Below are 23,764 nucleotides of genomic sequence, written 5' to 3' on the forward strand. Positions count from 1 at the left end.
TAGCGGCTCTGTAAAAGGGAGATGCCCATTGTACCCAGCAAGTGAGATTGCCAGGTAAAAATCTATATTTGCTAAGTACTTAACTAAACCCATCCCTGGGGAATTGGAGAGAGCAGGGAGATATTTGCTTCATTTGTGTACACACACACACACACACACACACACACACACATGCACACACACTTGCATGCACACATGCACTCAAAATCAATATTTAAAAAGCAATAAGGACTCATTTGTGGGAAGAGCCTTTGCAGGAAGCCGGTTCTGTGTCTGGCCTTAACCTCCCTGCATTCATCTGGCTGTCTTGGAGCTTCTGTGTTTGTGTTTTTTCCAAGTCAGCCTCAGGACTGGTAACCTGGGCTGTCTTCAAACCCATTCTCCTCTTGTTCTGTGCCTCTTATTCACTTAGAATCACTGAAACCCTTCCTGACTCACAGCACACATTAGATGTTTATACTGATGTGAATATTTAGATTTTCCGGGGAGGGGTTATAGATCTTTTATCATCTGTTGCTTCCCTCTACGTGAGCCACCCATCCTATCCTTGTGGGATCCAAAAAGGGTAGAAACAGAGGTGATAGGCAAGAATGTCTTGACACTGAAGCATTTCAGGAAAGTCTTCCAGGCCTGGTGTGTAGCCCTTTAATACCCATTGGCAAAGTAAAATTCTCTCATGCTTTTTCTCCAAAGCCCCATGTAGCAAGACAAACAGACCCAGAGCTGTTTTTGCTGTTTCTACCCAGCCCTTTGAGAGGTACGTATTAAGAGTTTTATTGTATCGTCATTTTTTTTCTGCTAAATAATGATCACTTAATGGGCCAGTCAGATGGCTCAGTGGGTAAAGGTTCCTGTCCCTGGCATGCATGGTAAATGGAGAGAACTAGTTCCCATAAGCTGCCTTCTGCCCTCCACACATATGCCATGGTCTCCATGTATTATGTACACACACACATACACACACACTCACTCACATACACACACACACATACACATACACCCACACACACTCAAACACACTCACACACACTCACACATATACACACTCACACACTCACTCACACACACATACATACACACACACACACTGTCTCACATACTCTCACACACTCTCACACACTCATACACACACACACACTCACACACAATGTAATTTAGTTTGCCATTTAAAGTGTGTCACAATCATTCATGATTTTCAGATATTCAAGGTCTGTCCTACTGTGAACAGTAATTTCTGAGAAGGATCAGAAATGACTAGTGGACTGGTTAGAACCGAAATGACGTGGGGAGGTTGGAATGTTGCAGGTCCAGAGCCTAATTATAACTTATCTTACGTTAGCTTTATCCCCCTAACAGACATTCCTTGCTCATCTCTGTGTCTGGAACTACCATCCTGTGAACAGATAAAAACCTTTGAAATCTATTCACTGAGCAGACCACTAGCTTCCACCAATCCAACAGCTAAGAACTCCGAGAGATAGCATCTAAGGGCCGAGGAGATTTTCCCCGAACCACCTGCCTCTGTGACGTTTCCACCAAAGTACTTTTCAGTTTCTTTGTTTATACCTCCCTTTGTTCTGCTCTTATAAAATCGCAGGAATCTGGGATAACCGAGCTCCACAGTTCTCAGGCTCTGGCTACTCAAATTCCACTCCAACATAAACTCTTCTTTTACTCTCTCTGAGGTAAGAACTGTGTTGTTTGCATTAACAGTTTCTTCTTAACATATATAATTTATCTCTCTAATTTAAGACCTTAACCATTCCTTCAAGACCTACTTAAAATATTGAGCAAGTTACTGTTCGTGGGACCTGCTAGCGCCCCCCTGGAGGAGGGGCGCTGTTTGCTTTTACAAATCCAAGACTGTTCCTGGGGTGCTGTCACATCACTCTGTATAGCTGAGGAAGAGCTTACCAGATTCTAGAGCAGAGACCCCAGTCACTATCCATCAATGTGTCAGAGTTCTGTAATTGACAGTTCACTTATGCAAATCACCAACTCGGGAGTTCCCCTGGCCTCCTACGCCTCCCAGAAATGCTTATAGTCACACAGACACCAATATCTTCTTTTACAACAGCTTACAGCCAGGTCCTTGTTGAAGGGAACCCACAAATAAACTCAGGTACAACACTCTGTGCTTCTGTGTGACCTGCATCCATGTGTTACAGATATGGAACTGGTGGGAAGTGGTGATGTCACTCCATAGAAACTTCTAGAAGAGCTTCAGACCATTTGGCATTCTTCAAAGGGAATCATAGGGCCCTACCCCCTCTCCTTTCTCTCACTCTTAACCCAGTAACTGGCTTGACTCTACCAACCCCTACCCACAGGCTCAGAAGCAGCTGGATCAGTTTATCTGATCTCGGAGCATCCTCAGGTATTAGCTGGTTATCTCAGGCATTTGTTGCAGAAAGATATTTTGGGACACAGTTTCACACTAATGAATACTACAACTTTCAAGCCAACTGGACTCAAGCTAATGTACACATCTTCCTGGTCTCTCATCCCCACCAAACCCCTCTCTATCTCCCTGAGCTGACACAAGGAATTCTGCTTCTTTACCTCTTGTGCCATGATGGTCTGAGAATGGGTCTTGCAGTGGTGGAATACTATTAAGTCCTAGAAAGGAACATACGGATGCCATTTCTGACATGTGGATGAACCTGAGAGGGCATGATGCTAAATGAAGTAAGCCAGTCACAGAAGGCTAAATGTTGCATGGATAGAAGTGACCTGAACAGGAGAACTCGTGGATGCAGAGAGTCGAGAAGTGTTTGCTGGGCGCTTCAGGAAGGAGAAATGGGGAGATGCTGCTCAACAGAAAGTTTGAGTTGTGCAGAAGAAGAAAGCTCTAGAAATTTACTATTAAATATGAGGTAAGGCTGTATGGTACTGTTGAGGACACGGAAAGGGGTGAGACCCATGTTATGTGTTTTCATCACAACAAACAGAAACCTGGAGTTCTCAGAGGTGGTGGGTACATGCACCTTCGCCGTCACTGTGATGATGAAGGTATAGACAGATGTCCAAGTTCACACAAAACACACATACACACAGAGACACACAGACACAGACATACACACACAGACACAGACACACAAAACACACACATACACACACCGAGAGAGAAAGAGAGAGAGAAACACATACACACACACACACACACACACACACACACACACACACACACACATGCTACTTGATTCTGTGGTCCCTGTATCAGTCAGGATTCTCCAGAGTAACAGAACTTACACAATGAAGCTCTCTGTATAGAAGGGGAATTTATTAGAATGGCTTACAGGCTGCGGTCCAGCTAGTCAGCTGGTCTTCAGTATACACCAGCATGTAGAAGCAGGCTCTAGTGATGGTCAAAGAATGGGCCTGCTAGCAAGTATCAAGCAAGCAGGCAAAGAGCAAAAGCTTCCTTCTTCTATGTCCTTATAAGGATTTCCATCGAAAGCCATGGCCCATTGGAGAGTTAGGTCTTCCCACCTCAAAAGATCTAGATTAAATGTGTGCCTTTCTTCCTCAAAGATCCGATTAGAAGTATATCTTCCCACTTCAAAGTAAGCAAAACAGACTCCTCACTTGGGGGTTTTAGTTCATTCTGGAGGTCATCAAGTTGACAACCAAGGATAGCCATCACAGTCACCTTCCCAAAACAAGTGGCTGTGTAAGGTGACCATCTCCAGGTCTAATTAAGAATCTAGCCATTTTCAGATAGCCTCAGAAACTCCCATTTCTAATGAAAACTCTGCATCCATTAAAATGCACCGTAAGGGCTCCCTGCACGACCTGCTGTTGCCTTTGCTCAGCTTCACCAGCAACTTGCGCTGAGCAGCCGTAGCCTGGTGCTTTGTAGTTAGTTATCCAGAGCCCACAGTATCCTCTATTTCTACCTTTTCCTGACTAAATCCTCCCGACCCTCAGCCTTAGCTTCCACCTATTTGGTTGCCTCTCGTCTTTTTTATGTTACGGTTACATAGACATCTAGGCTTCCAGGAAGCCTCCCCTGGCCCTTCCAGGGAGCCACACTGGCTGGGCCTTGCCAGTTTTCTCTTAGCAATTCTACTATGATTTTTTTCCAGCACTCTTTGCTCCAAGCCCTTGGGAGCAGACACTCCCTTTATTGGTTAACCACGATCTCCTGCCCCAGAACCTTCAAGGTGTCACACACTTGTTGGGCAAATGAGCCAGTTGGTGTCATCCTCACCCTTGGAACGTGTAGCAGTGGGATCCCATGGCCAAAACCCAAAACCTCAATTCTCGTGCCTTTGACTCTCTAATGGATGTTGAATCACAACTGGGCTACCATTTTCTTTGCTGCTAAGACAGTATAGTGGACAAGATGCTACTGGAGGACAAAGGGTTCATTCTAGTCCCGAGTTTGATAAAGCCTTCATTGTGCTGTCCTCCGGAAGCTGGAAGCCAGAAACTGGAAGAGGAAGAGGAGGTGGTGGGGTCAGGCTACAGAAGAATCCCAGTCCAGGCCCAATGGTTCACTTCCTTCAGCAAAGCTCCGCCTCTCAAAAACTGTGCAAACTCAGACAGCTGGAGACCAAGCCACGAACATTTCAACACTCGAACCACCATAGTGATCTGACCACAGGGTCTGTCAAATTACCTCTCTCACTCATATAAGTATATACTGGGGAGCGGAATCCCACCGGGTGACAACCGATCCAGAATGCCCTCACACAACCTGCTCCCATTTGCCAGCGACCTGGGTGTGATCCTGTCTTTTGTCCCCTCCTCAGACCAAGAACAGCTAGGATGGGGCCAGAGAGAAAGGAAGACAGTGGGAGAGGTGGTTCAATATGAATATAGTGACATTTATGCCCAAAATGCCACAATTAAAGCATCACTTGGTATAATAACTACGACTTTTAAATTAAAAGATATTTTAAAAAGCAGCTTAACCTAGGCCTTGCTATATCCTTACCTGCAAACCTGCTTCCAATTCTCATAAATTCTTCATGCGTGGGCCTTTGAGAACCACCTTGTTGACAGTTTTTAGTCTAATAGCATAATAAAGGATAGACAAAGTAAAGCTTTTGGGAAGCTGGGGCAGGAGGATTCTGAGGTCAAGGCCAGTTTGGACTCCATGCAAGGCACTGTCTCTAAACAAAGCAAATGAAAGAAATCCACATATAGCCACCCTCAGACTTAGCAACATGAGTGTTTTCCACTGGGCTTTTACAAACTGAAATCTTACCCCAGCTACCAGATTCATATTCTAATAAAACAGCAAGGAGCTATTTCCCTTAGGCAATAGTGAGTCAGCATGTGTCAGACCGGACTGAGCTGCACCACCCTTCCTGACTGGAATACAGAGCCACCGGATGCTTCAGTCCAAGGTTGTGCTTGGCTACCGGAGGAGATGACTGAGTAGTTAACCAAGAAAAGCACCTGTCGCAGATGAAGTGCTGGAGACCAGGAGGTCTGCATTCCTAGGGGTCGGATAGGAAACCATTTCACCCGTGAAGGCATGGTACTGGTATTACTCAGCTGTTTCCAGAATCTGCGCTTTGTGGGGAAATGTGCTGACCATGTCATAGAATACTGCCCTGAGAGAGACCCGTGAGCATCCCTTGGCATGATGAAGCTTTGACCTGTATTAGGACAGAATCTCACTTGACCCCTGCAAGTCTTCTCTTATGGAATAGTGAACTTTTCCAGTAGTGAGGGTGACTCAGGAATGGGATTGTAAAAGAACCCTTTACCCAGAACTGCAGAGTGCTAAGTGACCACAGGCTTGCCCTTTTTTGTGTCTCAAGGCTAACCCAAACCCAGAACAATGAACTGTTTTTACAACCACACACTGTCCAGCTGTCAAAACTCACTCAGTGGACTGGAGAGATGGCTCGGCAGTTAAGAGCACTGGCTGCTCTTCCAAAGGTCCTGAGTTCAAATCCCAGGAACCACGTGGTAGCTCACAACCATCTGTAATGGGATCCAATGCCCTCTTCTGGTGTGTCTGAAGACAGTTACAGTGTACTCACATAAAATAATCTAAAAAAATCAAAAACAAAACCTCAATCCATGCTCTCTGTGCCATAGATAAAACGTGGGTGTGTTGAGGAAAAGGATGTAGGAATGACTTGTAGGAAATGCTTGTATGTTATAGAATCATTAATCTATCAGCCTTTATAATGAGTGAGTGGGAAGGTTCCGTCCCAAGCTGGTGGGCCCAGGTTGGTTTCCTGAATCACTCTAATCCCCTGAGGATAGACTATGAACGTTTACGGCAGTGCGGGTGACTCGGGAATTGTAAAAGGACCCTCTAACCCCCTAAGGACAGTGATGGAACATAGACCACAGAAGGCAGTGTGAGGGTTCATTTCTCTCTCTGGTTCCTGGCTACATGTGTAACATAGTCATCAGAGGATTCATTATTCAGCTGCTCTGTCTTCCTTATTATGATGGACTGTAAAACCCAAAACCATGAGCCAAATAAACCCCTCCTTCCTCAGCTTCCTTCTGTGGGGTATTAGGTCACAGCAGTGGAAAGGTAGAAACACAAGGAGAAGGTGGCCCACAGTTCCTGTCTAACATTTCAAACAGCCTCCAAGAAAGGCCAATTGCTCTCTCTCTCTCTCTCTCTCTCTCTCTCTCTCTCTCTCTCTCTCATATTCAGCAGTTATTTAGTTGCAGCAACCATAAAATCTTGCTCAACAGACAAAGACCCTTAGTGCCAAGACAGATGTCCTAAGTTGGATCCACCAGAACAACATAATGAAAAGAGACAACTCCAACTCCCATGAGTTGTCCTCTGACCTGCACACACACACACACACACACATAAATTGTGACATGTGAACATGTGTGTTCACTAAATACATAATGCACACACTAAATAAATAACTTTGAAATCATGTATTTGAATTGACAGATGAGCTGTATGTATTGCACACAAGATGCAGTTTTGAAATCTGTATAAATAATACAATGGCTGTTTCGAGACATTTGCCCTGTGCATTGCTTTTTGTGCTGAGGACTTAAACTTTGTTCTCTTAATACTTTTCCTGAGCCTGTGTTAGTCATACTTCCATTTACTATAACAAAGCAGATATTCTAGATGAGCCTTCTTATACAGAGACGTTTGCTTTGGTCGATAGTTTTCAGGGTCAGTCATGGTCTGCTCCGTGCACGTACTGACCAGGATTTGTTATTTGTGTTTTTAATAATTGACAGTGACTAGGATTTAGTTCTAATCTGCATCCCTCTATTGACTGTGGAGCTGAATTTTTTCCATGTGTTTATTAACTACTTGTCTCTTTGTTTGAAGATTTTCTCTTCATGTCATAACCTTCCATTTTTTGTGTGTGTATGTATGTATGTGTGTGTGTGTGTGTAATTCTCTATCTGACATGTAACTGGCAAAGATATTTTTCCCATTCTGTAGCCTGTCTCTTGACTCAGTTTATAATTTTCTATTCTATGCAAAGGCTTGATTTGTGGGTCCCATCTTGCAGATGCTGGTATTAGCTCCCGAGAAACTCAAGACCTGTGCAGAAAGCTATAGTCTGTGCTTATATCCTGAAATGTTTCCCTCTTTGCCAAGCAGCTGCAGGCTTTACATTATGGTATTTGATCTGTGTGGAGGATGTACAGAAGTAGAGACGGGTTTGTAGCCTCAGTCTTCTGCATGTGGACACCCAGTTTCCCCAGTACAATTTAGGGACATGACTGTCTTTTCTTCAGTACATATTTCTGACATACATGTCAAAAGTCCTGTGGCTGTAGCTGAATATCTCATCTATATCTAGGGCTTCTATTTGATTCTGTTCTTCTACATGTCTGACCTTGTGCCAGCCCATAATATTCTTGTTACTGTGGCTCTGTGGCATGACTTAGGTATGGCGATATCTCCAGCATGATTCTTTATATGCAGAGTTGTTTGGGGGGTTATGGAATCTTTTGTGATTCCATATGAACTTTAGGATTAAGTTCACTATTTCTATGAAGAGTGGCATTAAATCTTTAATGGTGACTTCACTGAAATTATAGATTGCTTTTAATAAGATATCTTTTGTTTTACAATATAATGCTTCCAATCCCTGAGCACAAGAGGTCTTTCCATCTTCTAGTGTCTTCTTCAATTTCTTTCTGCCATGTTTTAAAGTTTTTATCTCAGAGATCTCTCAGTTATTTAACTAGAGGTTTGTGTCCTGATTTCTTACTCAACAAGTGTGTTATGGCTATATAGGAGAAACACTTTTTTAAATATTTATTTATTTATTTATTTATTATGTATAAATATACCGTAGCTGTCTTCAGACACACCAGAAGAGAACATCAGATGTCATTACAGATGGTTGTGAACAACCATGTGGTTGCTGGGATTTGAACTCAGGACCTCTGGAAGAGCAGTTAATGCTTAACCACTGAACCATATTCCCAACCCCAGGAAAGATATTTTATATCCCAGCCCTTTGCTGAAAATGTTTATTGAATCATGAGTTTCGTGCATGCATACATGCATGTGTGCATGTGTGCATTGGGGTGGGGGGCAGGGAGCGAACTGCGGAGACCAGTGTTGGATTGGCTGCAGCTGGAGCTTCGGCGGCTGCAGCCCCCTGACCCTGGTGCAGGAGAACAAGCACTCTCTCTGCAGCAACAGTGTCCTCACTTAGCCGAGAGTCCCTGGCAGAGTCTTTAAAGTCGTCCTTGTACATAATCCTACTTGCAAATAAGGACAGTTTGACTTATTTATTTCCATCCCTCTTATTTCCTTCTTTTGTCTACAGAAGGAGCAGCAGGTAAGACATCAAGCCTTCGATTAATAACAATGGGCAAAGTGGTTTGAGTAGAAATACTTTGAGTTTTTTTCTCTCATTGAGCATTTGTCATATCAAGCCTTTACTATGTCGAGATACATTTCTGCTCTTCCCAGTTTCTTGGGGTGAGAATTTTATCATGAAGAGATACAGGATGGCTTTCTCTGTATCCACTAAGATGATCCTTAAGTCCATTTATGTAATATATTTATAATTATTTATTTATAATTGTCAATCTGCCCCTTCATCTCTAAAATGAGGCTAACGATCATATAAAAGTTCATTAGTTTGGTGGCTGAATAAAATTCTATTATGTGTGAAAGATAGAGACAGTGACAGAGACATACAGAGAGACAGAGACATTACAGAAAGGCACAGAGAACATCTCTACTAGTTGGACCCTCGTGTCAAGAATTTGTTTTGTCCATGGAATGGTTGTCACTGTGAAGGCCGCTAAAGCATGTTTAGGTTTTGACCCCAGGACCTTTTCCAGAAAGGGATCCGACACCAGGTGCTAGCTGCATCTCTGGATATCAATGCTTTACCCCACCCTACGCAGAGCACATCTCGGCAGCCCTGGCCATGCAGATGCACTGCCATTGCAGCCCAGAGCCTCCTATGATCTTTGTCACACTTTGGATGCTCGGGGACAGACACAGTCACACACTCTCAGCGGCTTCTTTTCCTACCTATGTCACACACACACACAAAAAAAAAAGTGTTCACGTGAGGGACTCTTATCTGTGACCCACCGGCTACTTTTCAACAGTTTTACCTGGGGTCTAGAGCAAGGAATTGCACAGGCGTATTGTTTTCTTTCTTTTCCTGGGGTTTGGTTAGAGATCTCTCATGTGGTCATGTAACCCATTCAGCTACAAAAGGTTCAGAACTTGGTGAGACTTGAACCCACCCACCACCAGACTTCCTGGCAAACGAGACAATAGAACTATATACAATGTATCTGTTGCTTGTAGCCAGAGCATTTTAATTCATATATTGTGGCACTTCACAGCATAAATGAAATGAGATCCCAGAGGCCTGCGTCCAGAAGTGCTGAGCTCTTTCCGCCCGGGGAAACAGTAGAGAAGAGGGGGGAGAATCATTAAGAGTTGGCAATCAGTTCAGGGTGGATCTGCTTCCAAACAAACTCGTCCATCTCTTACATCTATGTTTAGCGCTGTGGCTATGGGAAAGACCAAAAGCAACTGTGTATGCATCACCTTGCAGAGAGCTCTGCCTCTGGATTCCCGGGCTGCAGAAAGCAGCTGAGGCACTACAAAAGGAGAAGGCAAACAGAGCTACCGGAAGTCACAGCAGGTCTCAGGCCAGCAGTGTTTCCTTGTGGCTTATGACTCATTAGACCGAGTGTAGGTCACCTTTGCCTCATTTCTTCCACAGGAGACTAGGACTGTAGAAAAGCATCGTCCCATGTGCTTTATAGACTACACCCTTTTGTGTCTATTTGCAGGCGTAGCTGGCCCTCCACTAACCTATTCTGAAGCAAGAATGGAAGTTTTCCAAGTTCTCAATGTGTCTCATATTCTGGCCTTAGAAGACACAGAATATCTGAGTGTTCTCTGGAGGAGCTGCGAGTACATGTGTGTGTGTCTGTGTGTGTGTCTGTGTGTGTGTCTGTGTGTGTGTGTGTGTGTGTGTGTATGTGTGTGTGTGTGTGTGTGTGTGTGTGTGTGTGTGTGTGTAATTTAACCTGGCCTGGAACTCACTATGTAGCCAAAGGCTAGCCTTGGCCTTGAACTTATAACAATCCTCCTGCCTCAGCCTCTCCAGTTCGGGAATGCCAAGCATAAGCCCCCACACTCAGCTTCAAAATGTTCTTAGTTGGCATTTTGGGAGCTGTCTCAGCAGTTAAGCACGTCTACTTCTCTTTCAGAAGAGCCAAGTTCAGCTCTCAGCACCTTTGCCTGTGTCACAACTACCTGCACCTCAGCTGCAGGGCCTCTGGCTCCCTCCCCTCGCCTCTGTGGGCAGACAGACACACAGATACAAACACACTCAACACACATAGCTAAGATCAGTCTTTTAAAGATATTCTTGGATGCCCAGACCCAGAATGGGGCTGTGTTGGAATAGTGAGAATTCAGGGACCTTCAGAAATGAAGGTAAAAAGGCTTTCATAAAATGTTCACACTTCTTTAAATGACAGCTTTAAAATCAACAAATGACTACAAGAGTGTTTCACTTAATGGAAAGCCTTTCATGCCTGCCTCCAGCACAGCCACAAGCACTTACTGAAGGCGTTTGACAATGCCAGCATTGAGCTGAGAGCTTAATGGTATCTCTTATAAACATCACAGCGACGCTGTTAGGTTAGTTTTGGCCAGCCTGTTGTAGCAACAAAATGGCGGTTCTTTACTGATTCAAAGAATTTAGATTAAATAATTCACCAAAAATGTGCTCTGCAAGCTAGGAGCGAAAGAAACAACAGCTGAAGTGTAGGGATAAAGTGCAACAATAAACAATACAGTGGCCACAACACAGCACATCCTGTGGTGGGGACAGCAGACACGGGTCTTCTCTCACTTGAGGGAGGCCATCATCTTTTCAGTCCCCATTGCTGTGAGGGGTACAGACCCAGGGACTTCAGATCTCCAGATTTTAATTTATTGTTTTCTTCAGAAGACAGAAGGAATTCGAACTTTTATGCGAAACTGAAATCATATTGTTAAACACTGGCAACCGCTACAAAGTTGTCCCTCTCTCTACAGCCAAACAAAATACAGCTGTGAACTGCACTCAGCCCATGGGCCGCCTGCTTGCAAACTCCATCCCCTGGCCGGGGCAACGGGGGAACCATTTGAGATTCTTCTGTTCTCTTAAAGAAACATGGCTTCTTCAAGCAGGCTCCAGAGGGCTTTAAATTATCATTAATGGTTCAGTACTAGCCCTTTGCTACTGCCCACCCACTGGCCCTCAGAAATAAGACGCCCATCACTTTATTCCTGGTGACATCGGTGTGGAACTTGTGAAATCATTAGTCTGTGAGACTTGAGGAAGCTCTGCAGTCCTGGGGGTGTTAAGGGAGACAAGGAAGGGGAGGAGACAATAGGAGTCCCTGCTGAGCACTGCCCGCCCTCTAGGTCCCCTTGGGCCCCCCATCCTTGGCTCTTATCTGTTTTAACCATTCAGACCCCTGAAGGCCAGCCCTCTGAGCCCCAGCTCACCACTCTTTATTTCTGATTTCTCTCCTCAGAGGAGATAAGGAGGTCCCAGGGCCTCTCGGTGTGTTTTACATCAAAGGCCACTGAAGGGTCCTGACAGGCTGGATGTCATTGCTATAAACAAACCATTAATCACTCTGCCATTTCATGGACACGCTCTTCCCAGAGGGCATGAACTTTCTCCAGGGCACTAATATAAACCACATCTCCCTCTGTCCCCAGCCAATGGAGGAGGCAGGATGGGATGTCTGACTCAACAGTTTGTAAATAGCCAATTAAAAGGGAGATGGTTGAAATGAATCAAACAGAGTCCCAGCTTCTGGGGACTGTCTATACTGTCCCCATCCCTTCTGCAGGCCTCACCTTTAAATCGGGTACCAAAAGGAAAGCCATGGGGACACAACAGGGTCCTGGTGACTTGGACATTGCATCCTTTTGGCAAACTTCCATTGTCGGAGTTGTAAGGAGCCCATGGAAAAGCCTTTCCAGAACATTGTGTCTCCTTTGTGAGATGATGCTGGGATCTCCTGACCAGTGGTCCTAGCTTGGCCAGTATGAGCCACTGGAGGCCAAGTCTTTGGTGTAAAGTCATCATCCACCCATTGAGCTTCTGCTATGAGTGATCTCCAAGCTCAGTAAAAAGAGACTGGAAATGTCCTTGTTCTTACAGCTCTTCCTTCCTGCTGGGGAAGGCAACCATTAAACAACTGAACTCAGGTAGCAATAGAGCCATAAAAACATGGGGAAGAGCGGTGGCGGTGGGGATAATAAGGTGCAGGAAATAAGCTTGAATTGGAAGAAAATAGCCACTCATTGTCTCAGCCAGTAACCATGATGCTGGAACACAAAGTGGGGTGCATAGAAAAGTATGAGAAAGAAGGTGCCTACATGTGGAGGACCCTGTAACCCCACCTGGGGAAGTGAGCTCATCACTTAAGAAATAAATGACACCTCCCCCACCCATCCCAAACCAAACTATACAGACTACTGCCATCGCTCTTGATTCCTTAGTAGAACTTGATGGTGATTGCCTAGTGCTGAAGACACTGTACGCATTGGTCACTGGGCAAGGAGAAATCAACTTTGGCACCAACCGGGAAGTCTTGTCCCTGCTGGCCAGCTTTCAAGTGCTGGGAGGTACTATACAGGTCACTGGGAGAAAAATGTCAGTAGTGTCTCCCACCATGAATGCCGTGAACTACAATAACAAGCATGGCAAGATATACCCATGGTGCAATAGTGGCACATACGTTGTAGTAACAATCACTTCCTTATTTGATGCAAATTCTAATCCACAGGAAGAAACATGTGCCTGGTGCTGTAAATCTGGCCAAGAATCTAACTAGGGTAGCTGACCTCAGAGGTTAAACCTGCTATTACTATTATTCCGCTAAATGAACAGAGAATCAAACTGCTCCTGGAATTTGCATCCCCCTACCCATAGGTCAGTACAGCTCTCGGACCTCATAAGAAAAGTGTCTTTGTGCAGTGGATGGCAGGTGAAGCAGAGACTTCCAAGTGTTAAAGGTGAAGAAACTGAAAAGTGCTCAGCCACCAATGGAACATCTCCACCACCCATGCACTCCAGAAGACTACCATGGAAGATGGCAAGAGCCAGAGACTGGGGAGTGCCCAACTGTAACAGTGTCTTCTGGACAATGTAGAACCACTACAGTCATAGCTTACAGCATCTCTGCTTATCTGCACACAACCTGCACACAGCATGCTCACAAGCCCCTACCGTAACTGAGAAACTATGGATAATAATGGTTTGTGGGAGAGAAAGAGTCTCTTTCTCTGACTGACTGGTTGATTGATTGGCTGACTAGTTGATTGATTGGCTGATTGACTGGCTGACTGGTTCATTGATTGACTGACTGGTTGATTGATTGGCTGGCTAGTTGATTGATTGACTCACTGGTTTGAGACAGAGTCTCACTCTGAAGCCTATCATTAAACATATTGTGTAAACAATATTGGCCACTCACTGTGTAAACCAAGCTAGTCTTGAACTCATAGATATCCACCTGCCTCTGCCTCCTAACTGTAGGGATTAAAGTGTACACTACCATGCCTGGATTTAGTTTCCTTTAAAGGTAGACCATATTCCAGTGGATGGCACAAGCTATACTCAATAGGTCATCTTTTTTTAAGAGCACATCAAGTTGGGAAGGACAAGGAAGTGGGGGCAGACTGAGATGGTTATGATCACATACAGTGTGTGAAATTCTCAAATCTTTAATAAAGGTACTTGTAAAGATCATAATTTAGTCACAGACGAGATACCTGTAGCATACTCAATGCTAGTTAAGGCTCAGGGAACGCCCTAAGAGAGGGGCAGAGAGAGTATGAAAGCCCAAGTCAGAGAGGATAGAGTGAAGCAGCATCTTCTAGACACGAGTGGACAACTTCATGAATGAACTCGCGGTGTGAGTTGCCTACACAGGATTGGCACAGATCGTTCTTTTCCGGCTTCCCCGGCAGGGCAGCCATGAGCAGCAAAGTCTCACGTGACACCCTGTACGAGGCAGTTCCGGAAGTCCTATACCGGAACCAGCGCAAGCGCCTCACGTTTCTGGAGATTGTGGAGCTGCAGATCAGCCTGAAGAACTCCCACCCCGCCAAGGGCAAATGCTTCTCGGGCACCGTCAGGCTTAAGTTCTCGGCAAGTGCGTCTGATGGGTATCACTTATGTCCAGCCCATCCCCTTGTTTTCTGTGCTTCCCAGATGCCATCATGTGACGGTTTCCTTCTGTCAATCCCACAATTCTCCTCCTCACCATACATAGGTCCAAAGAACAGTGAGCTCTTATGTGCTTAGCTTCCCACGAGGCCAAGTCAGCCAGGTGCATCTCTGGGATGCTGCTCAATGTGGTCCCAACACTGACTCTTCCAGTGCTCCAACCAACAGAGAAGTGAGTATTAGAACTGGGGTGTTCGACATGTGGGCTTCGGAGAGTCAAAGACTGCCTCATCCAGACAACAGACAAGACTTGAGAGTGTCTTAAAGCAAAGCAGACCTGAGATAGCCCATTCAGCAGTGTCCCCAATAGGAATGGCAAATAATTGTCCTTGCTGGTCACACACTAGTCTACAGCAGTGGTTCTTGAGAAGGACTCTGAAGGTCACAAACCCTAAAATGTACTGCCATGGAATATCACAGCCAGCGCTGACTCTCAGCATCTGGGCACAGCAGGCCATTTGAATCATCTGCATTGCACAAAAATAAATGACCCAAGTCCTCATGACTCTAAGAATATCTTGTGACAACCATGCCTGAGTGCCTGGTGTTACGAGACAATTTGTGTTATCTATAATTCATGATACAACGTCGCATTATAAATAAGAAAATCCAGGTTCAAAGAGGTTAGTAAAATTGGCCAGAAAAATATGAAGGCAAGATTAAAATTCAGATAGAACTAACTCCAGTATTCACTCCTCTACCATAGCAGTAGTTACCAGACTTCGGCCTACATACCTGACCGACCTTACATTAGTTCATGAACAAAATGGGAAAAGTAAGAATGATATAACAGTTTCCTTAATTCTGCATTATCTGCCATTGAAGGTAGAATTTAAATAATGGGGGAGAGTATAATATCATGTGCACACACATTTATCTTCTTAAATTAGGATTAGTTGATGCCCTAGTAAACTTTGACTATCAATATGACACAGCCTAGGATCTTTTGAGAAGAGAGTGTCACTGAAGGACTGTCCAGATCAAGTTGATCTGTATGCATGTCTTGGAGGTTTGCCTTATTGTTACTGGATGTAGACAAGTCCAGCTCACCGTGTGCAGCATCATTCCTGGACAGGTGGTTGGCCTGAACTCTACAAGACAGTTCACATAGGAGGCATGAATCTGAGAGTCGGTCAGCAGTGTTTCCCGTGTTTTCTTCTCCAAGTTCCTCCTTGAGCTCCAGCCAGACTCCCGTCAATGTTGGACCATGACTGGCTGTGATGTTGCTTTTGGTTAGAGCATCTTATCACAATGATAGAGAAGAACCCAGAGCAGATGATGACCTCAAACATTAGTACCTAATAAAGTTCATGTTAAGTCAAAGAAATAGAGAGCACGCTGTTGCAAGTCTGTCTTCATCTTAAAATTATGCATTAACAGTGGATTTATGTGCTTTTCAAGGCTGTTGGGTAGGATCTATAGAATGGTTTGTTTTATTGTCAACTTGATTGAATGGAGAAATGCCAAGGGCTTTAGAGAAAGGCAGCTTTGAGTGTGACTGGACATATATCGAGAGACTTGAGAAGAAAGGCCCCCTGGAATGTGTGCAGTAGCGGTGTGTGGGCTGGGGTACAGACTCTAAAAAGAAACATGGAGGAAGCCAACCATTCCAGCATTCCCCTCTCTCTGCTTGCCAACCTGGAAGTGAGCAGCCGTCTGCCACCACTGCGCTTCCCCACCTCCATAGACAGTATCTCCTGAGATGCGAATCAAAGCTTTTGTTGGATATTTGGTCAAAGCAACAAGAGAAGCTGTTCTTATAAGTGTAATATTTTGAGTCTGTGGTGTTGATATTTTTGAATGTTTGACTCTTTTCATTCTAAAAATCATATAATTATAATAAAATGTTGATTTGAAAAGAATACTTAGTTGGCACAATTTAAACCTGCCATCCTCTCTGATGCTGTTTGTAATTTTAAATCTGAAGTCCCAGTGTTTAAGAGCTAGTGCCACATACCATGCTGTAAGACTGTGGGCTCCTGACTCAAATCCAGCCCATAGGAGTGCTCAGGTTTAACCACACAGGTTTGTAAATGTTACATTCACTTACAGTGGTTTCTGTTGTGTTTCACATGTGTGACTGTTTTGTCTGCATGTGTAAATGCTGGAACCCCTAAAGCTGGAGTTAGAGACTTATGAGCTATGATGTGGGTGCTGAGAATCAAATCCAGTTCTCCTGCAAGAGCAGTAAATTCTCTAAGACTTGAGTCTCTGGGGGCCCAACTTACAGTGTTTTAAATGCAAGAACGTACACAGAACCCTTCATTTCTAGTTTCTCGTCAAAGTTCAGAATTGAATCGTGCTGAACCTGTCTCCATGGGATCCAGAGCTGAGTGGCTTCTGTTACCTGTAGAAGAGGTGACCATCCAGTGCTCGTGTTCTCTGCCACATCTTAAAGGACATCTGAGGCCACACCCTTGTTATTCTTGCCCTTGGGTGGTCCTCTCTGGGCTCCCATGACACTGAACTGGCCCGAGTTACTCTCTTTGGTCAATGAGACACGTAAAAGCAGGAGCTTGACAAATGCTTGCACATGAGGCTTTGTGTCTTCGGCTCCTGAGAGCTCCGGACCACCATGCAGCAAAGCTAGCTTGTCACTGCAGGTCACCAGGAAGACCAGCAGCAGTTTGGCAGGCAGTCTGGAGTGACTGCAGATGGTGAAGATGTTTTAGACCATCTAGTTCAACTGATGACTAAAGCCACACGAACAAGCCCAGGTAAGACTAGGAAGGACCAGCAAGCTACACCCAACCCACCTCCAGGGCTAAAATAAGCATAGTTTTAACTCACAAACAAGCAAGTTTGATATAAACATTAGAATGTCACTCATCCACCCTTTAGCCTGGAAAATAGAGTCATTTAAAGTTGTAACTCCTACCTTCACAAATTGCCAACCTTCGCACGTGTACGCACGCACTCATACACAGCTAAAGGTATTAATTAAGAGATTAGAATTTAAATTGTCCTCTTAGTCCTGTGAATAGAACCTATTATGTAGTTTAGCGAGTAATATCTTTAAATGAATCGAATGAATCCGTAGACATTTTATAAAGTATTAACTCCACTCCCAAGATGGTGCATTAAAGAAATCTCTGAGATAATTTCCAGATGACCTGGCAAAGCATTAAAGACCCACCCCAGCTGGGCCCACTGGCCTGCCCAACTCCAGGCTGCATCTACTAAGACACTGAGTTTGGAAAAATCAGCACACAGAAACCAACCTCAGTGCCTACCTGGGTAGAACAGCCTGCCAGTCCTCTGCTGTTGACAGAGGCTAAGTGTCAAGTGGACTTTTCCACCAGGGCTGACAGGAATGTGATATACCTGTGGACATGAGCTAAAGTGTGGCCAGAATAAGAGGTAGAGCCCACTTTCCAGACTCAGTTGTGACAAGGAATTGAGAACAATGAATACCATGTGGAGGAAAACATAAAATACTCTGAACGCCCTGAAATAAACACACATGTCATAGTTTGCCGTAGACACGATTCAGTAGAGTGAGCGTGTTCGGCGGTGCTAGAAATAGAAGATTTACACATCCAACTCAAATCAGTCACAATGGCATAAGCTTGTAATCACAGTCCTTGGGAGCCCAAGGCAGGAGCCAGTATGGTCTACACTGCCAGAATCTGTCAGTAAAAAAAGAAGGGACAAAGGCTGGAGGGACAAAGAGAGAGAGAAAGGGTATGACTATTAAGTTAACCAAGGCTCTGCTAAGCATTCTGAAGAATTCTGGAAACATAACAGCAGACATAGAGTTGGAGGGGCCACCAGATGTAGAGCTGGGTTCAGCCGAGTCCTACTTACCACAGTGAGTTGCAAGTGCTCTTTCAGAGCTTTGACAAAATGGTAGGCCCAGGTTTTAGTGCAACAACCTGCTTCTCAGTCACTTTGTGCCTGATCTGACTTACGCCACAGCTTGCTCATTCCCAGGACAGTAAAAACAATACTCACCCTGCCTACTTTATAGTATCTTTAAATTTTAAAAAGCATTTTTTAAAAAAGTGTTTTTTAAGCATTTGTGATTATAAAATAAAGTGGGACCAAATTCAGAAAGAGATAAAAAAAAAAATCTACGTGACAGCTCATTGGCAGGCCCTAAGACAGAAACTAACAGCATCAACCCCAGAGCATCAGGGCTGAAAAAAGGATGAATCAGGATCAGACAAGTAGGTAGAGTCCAAGCAAAAAGATGTGGGTCTAATAGTTTCATTCATCAGCAATGGAGCACAGCCATGCTGGTCTGCCAAGAGATTGCAGGTCTGAGTAGATGGTCCTATTTTTGCTGCCCACCATCCTTTCCTCCTAATTCTCCCCATCCCCATAACCTGAGCAGGCCCTGGGATCAATCGGATTCCGTTGTGGGGAGTGGAAGTCTATCATGTAACTCAAGAAATGAGAAATACTAGAACTTCCATATAGGTCAGAAACCCCCAAACTAGGTGATTGTCCAACGGTGGGAGGGCAGGGGAATCAAATGTGTAAGAAAAAAAAATCAAACCACCTCATTCTAGAGTTTATCATAGCATTATTTAGAATGAGAGAGACATGGAATCAACATGCGTGTTTATGAGTAAATAAATGTGGCTTACATAGGTCAAGGAATACCAGTGGGCCATCAATGTAATAATGTCCTTAATAAGTTCATCTAGTAAAAGTGGAGGATCTAAGTGTGGCTGCCATGACCTAGACAGGCCTGGTAGAAGCCAAGGAGTGGGTGGTTAGCGGGTGCTAGGGGACAGCTGGATCAGGGCACAGCTGGATCAGGGCACAGCTGGATCAGGGCACAGCTGAATCAGGGCACAGCTGGATCAGGGCACAGCTGAATCAGGGCACAGCTGGATCAGGGCACAGCTGGATCAGGGCACAGCTGGATCAGGGCACAGCTGGATCAGGGCACAGCTGGATCAGGGCACAGCTGAATCAGGGCACAGCTGGATCAGGGCACAGCTGGATCAGGGCACAGCTGGATCAGGGCACAGCTGGATCAGGGCACAGCTGGATCAGGGCACAGCTGGATCAGGGCACAGCTGGATCAGGGCACAGCTGGATCAGGGCACAGCTGGATCAGGGCACAGCTGGATCAGGGCACAGCTGGATCAGGGCACAGCTGGATTAGGGCACAGCTGGATTAGGGCACAGCTGGATCAGGGCACAGTTGGATCAGGGCACAGCTGGATCAGGGCACAACTGGATCAGGGAATCACCCTAGTGTTCTATAGCCCAGCCAGTTGATTAGGATCAGCGTTGAGAAACTGTCCGAGTAGCCAGGAGAGAGGCTGCCAAGTGCAGCCCAAACAAACACAGCACACATGTCTAAGGTGATAAACTCAGCGGGGACACTAGTCTGGTCATTGCGTGGTGCATACATGCATAACATGCATAGGTGTCTCAATGAATCCCATAAATGTGTGATAATAAAGATAAGTCAAAAGCTGTAAAAGGTAAAAATTTGTGGAGTGAATATATTCTTTAGGAGTATGCTAAAAGGTATGGTCATGAGTACCGCTGCTGAGATCTCCAGACTGCTTCCTTTCCTTTGCTTTTTCTTTTCTTCTTTTTAACTTGTTTTGAGAATTTTATAAATGAACACTGCATTTCATCATTCCCACTCATCCCATTCCTCCACTCCTCCCAACAACTCCTCCCACTCCTCCCAACAACTCCTCCACTCCTCCCAACAACTCCTCCACTCCTCCCAACAACTCCTCTCACTCCTCCCAACAACTCCTCCACTCCTCCCAACAACTCCTCCCACTCCTCCCAACAACTCCTCCACTCCTCCCAACAACTCCTCTCACTCCTCCCAACAACTCCTCCACTCCTCCCAACAACTCCTCCCACTCCTCCCAAAAACTCCTCCCACTCCTCCCAACAACTCCTCCACTCCTCCCAACAACTCCTCTCACTCCTCCCAACAACTCCTCCACTCCTCCCAACAACTCCTCCCACTCCTCCCAACAACTCCTCCCACTCCTCCCAAAAACTCCTCCCACTCCTCCCAACAACTCCTCCCACTCCTCCCAACAACTCCTCCACTCCTCCCAATAACTCCTGCTACTCCTCCCAACAACTCCTCCACTCCTCCCAACAACTCCTCCCACTCCTCCCAACAACTCCTCCTACTCCTCCCAACAACTCCTCCCACTCCTCCCAACAACTCCTCCCAACAACTCCTCCACTCCTCCCAACAACTCTTCTCACATATTCCTCTCTCTCTCTCTCTCTCTCTCTCTCTCTCCCTCTCACCAATTCACAACCTCTTCATTATTATTTGCACACACACAAACACACACACACACACACATTCACACACACAGTCACATATGACCTGCCCAGCCTGTTTAAGTGTTATTTATGTGTATGTTTTCAAGGTTGGGCAATTGGGATTGGAACACTTACTAGGAGGCTCGCCCCTGGAGAAGACTAATTCTCTGTCTCTTAGCAGCCATTAATTACCTGAAGTTCTTCATCTAGGGGTGGCCCTGAGATTTTTCTCCACCCACATTGGCATATTAACTGGCATCATCATTGTTCAGGCAGCCATATTGCTAAGGTTACGTGGGTACACATACACACACACACACACACACACACACACACATACACACACAGAGAGAGACTTCCTGGTCCTCCACCTTTTATAATTTTCTGTTCCCTTTCCCAAATGTTCTTTGAACCTTAGGTACAAAAGTTGTATTGTAGATTTATCAATTATGGTTGGACACCCATGATTGATTGTTCTCTGCATTTGAAGTTCTGTAATGGTCTCCATCTATTGCAGAAAGGAGCTTCTTTGGTGAGGGTTGAGATGTACACTTATCTGTGGGTATGCAGATAATTATTTAGAATGCAATTTTAAATTATGCTAGCTTAGACAAGTAGCTATGATAGGTCCATGACCTACCAGCCAACCACAGGTAGCTGGCTACACTTAGAGTACCAGCTTGAATTTCTTCCCAATTGAGCAGGCTTTGAGTACAATTATATACTTGTGGGTTATTCCCATGACAGAAGTGCCACCATTGCAGCCTTCGGTACATCTCTGTGTGGTCATTGTTGTGGTCCATGGGCTTCACAGCTGGAGATGACAGTTGACTGCTCTTCTCCCTTGGCAGTTTGCATAACCCCTTCAGATCCTCTAAGAGCCGGTCCTAAAGGTCCCCGAGAAAGTTCCAACTTGACTCCTCCAGTCCTGGATCCAAAGTGTGACACCTTTAACAATAGTGTCTTATCTTCACATTCTGAGTGGCAGCCAAGGGCAACGGTAATAACCTATATTTTTTGGAAGTCACTTGGACTTCTCTGAGCAACAGCTCACAAGGAGGTTTTCAATGCCTGGCACTGGAATCTTGTTAAATAATCTATGGATTTTGATATCATATCACCGCAGGTGCCATAAATTCATTTAAGCTATAGACATCTGTTACTTCATCTCCCTGCTTCTCTCTTGTCCCTTTGGTAACAATGAGATCACAGAAACACAGGTGACAGTCTGCCGACGTTTCATGATGATACCTAGAGTCATATTGGGAAACACCCAAGCTTTGTATGTAACAAGAACTCTACATGGGTTTCTTCAAAAGCATAACCCATGAAAATCCTTCTTCTTAAGGTGCTGGCTTTTAAGGTGACTTTTGCTGAACTAACCACAAGCAATTTGAGGCTGAGGACGAGATCAAAAGAACTCAACAAATATACCCTTTGTGTCATGTGAGCTTCGGGTCAGCTATATTAACTGACCCTTAGTTATTTTGTCTGAGAAGAGGAGACTAAAAGTGCCCCCAGAGAATAATAAGACATCTGTCTAGTGGTTCCCACTGGCAAAAGATCTTAGAAGAGACAGCAAGGATGCCCCACCTCTCGGGGTTGAGATTGGTATTGGAGATTTTTTTTCTGTGTATGTTATCTTGACATCTTGGGGTCTCTACCCTTCTGACTCATGTAGACCAGCCTAGCCTTGAACTTCTGATCCATGATGAAATGTATGAATGTTTTGCCTTCTCTATAAAACCCATATTGAAACTTAAGTCCTACCAGAACAGTCTTGGGAGGTGTGGTTCTGAGGACAAGACTGAGTCATGAGACTTCCACCTCCACCTTCACAAATGGTACAGACTGCCCTACAAAAGGCTTTGGTGAAGGACTTTACCCTTTTGGCCTTTTGTGAGGACTCAGCTTCCTTTTCTCCAGGAGGATATAACGTTGAAGATGCCTTCTTGCAAGCAGAGAAAAATTCTCAACAGACATCAGCTTCTGAGGCCTTGGCCTGGGACTTAATGGCCTCCAGAGCGGTTCCTGATATAATAAGTGGCCCGTGTGTGGTATTCAACCTCTGAGTTCCCGCTCACCTGGTAGTGGAGGATCAGTTCCCTGGGTGATGGACAGGCAGGCATCATGAACAAGAGGTGAGTGGCGGCCACCAACTTGACTTTCAGCTGGGGAGATGTCAGAGTTAATCTCCTTTCCCATAAGTTTTCATTTCCCCTTTGTGGTAATAAAATGGCTCCCATAGGTCCATAGACAGTGGCACAATTAGGAGGTGTGGCTTCGTTGGAGTGGGTGTGGCTTGGTTGGAGGAAGTGTGTCTCTGGAAGTGGGCTTTGGGGTTTCAGAAACACAAGCTAAGTCAGAGTGGCTGTGACCATGGTGGATCTTTACAGTAATAAAACCCTAGCTAACATTGCCGTTTTGTGTCCATACTGTGTCTCCAGGAACTTCCTGGTCTCAGCACACTGCACAGACTCAGTGGCTCAGGCCTAGCTTACACACACAGTCTCTAGGGGGCTCTGTAATACATTCTCACATGCATCAAAGTAGATCAGGACTGAAGGTCAGGGGCATGTGATCAGTTATGAACACGATCTAGGGCCTATGAAATCTCCGAAGGGCACTGAAAGTCAACTGTAAATTTTAAAAATAGAGTTGCAACATAAAATTCAAAATATCCTTTTATGAAATGGCTCAGTAGTTGAGAGTGATTGCTGTTCCTTCAGAAAACCTGAGTTCAGTTCAATGCATCAACATGTAACTGCAGCCCCAGACACTATCTCTCTCTCTCT

The sequence above is a fragment of the Micromys minutus genome (assembly GCF_963924665.1).
Source record: "Micromys minutus genome assembly, chromosome: 1".
Taxonomy (NCBI): domain Eukaryota; kingdom Metazoa; phylum Chordata; class Mammalia; order Rodentia; family Muridae; genus Micromys; species Micromys minutus.